This window comes from Myodes glareolus, chromosome 4, assembly GCF_982192425.1.
Source record: "Myodes glareolus chromosome 4, mMyoGla1.1, whole genome shotgun sequence".
Classification (NCBI taxonomy): domain Eukaryota; kingdom Metazoa; phylum Chordata; class Mammalia; order Rodentia; family Cricetidae; genus Myodes; species Myodes glareolus.
The window spans coordinates 31317458-31318102 of NC_142029.1; the positions used below are offsets into that span (position 1 = coordinate 31317458).

The following is a 645-nucleotide window of genomic DNA, read 5'->3' on the forward strand; positions in this document are numbered from 1 at the left end:
TATGGGTTATAAGGAAAAGATGGGGTCTCCAGTTAGCCAGACAACCTATGCCAAAGTAAACCTTACGTGCGGTAAAACGTAATGAAGATAATGACTCCATAAGTACAGGAAGAACCAGTTCATTCCATGTCATTTTGGAGTAATCTTAATGTGCTTCACGAACCAGGATTTTACACGAGAAAAATTAATTCAAGTGTAATAAAAAGTTTAAAAGGTCCTATAAGAACTTCCCAGTTTTGTTCTGGTTTCTCTTCACCCCGTATAAGTCTTTCCTCTCTAACTAAAGATTTCTGTGGTGAGGAACGACTCTTACTCTCACCCACTTCTTTGCAGTCTTTGCAATAGCAGGGCTGGTAACCCTGGAGAGAAGGTTCAGTGCCAGGCAGCTCATGGCTGCCTTAATTCCAATTCCAGAGATATCTAACACCTCTAGCCTCCTGAGTCCACAAGCAAAAATAAAGTAAACCTTGGGGCTGGAGAGATGGCTCAGCGTTTAAGAGCTCTGGCTGCTCTTCCAGAGGACTTGGCTTCAGTTCTCAGCACCCACATGGTGACTCACAGCTATTGTGACTCCAGTTACACAGGATCCAATGTCCTCTTCCTGCCTGTGAAGCATCGGCATGCACATGGTGCACAGACAGGCAC

The 645-nt window shown here is 44.5% G+C and overlaps 1 non-coding gene across 1 annotated transcript; it reads left to right on the top strand.

Moving 5' to 3' along the window:
- The first annotated feature begins 236 nt into the window (after positions 1–236).
- On the top strand, positions 237–352 carry LOC125393786 (U5 spliceosomal RNA). The gene has a single exon (XR_007229945.1). It is a non-coding gene; the product is annotated as a U5 spliceosomal RNA (small nuclear RNA).
- The last annotated feature ends 293 nt before the right edge of the window (positions 353–645 follow it).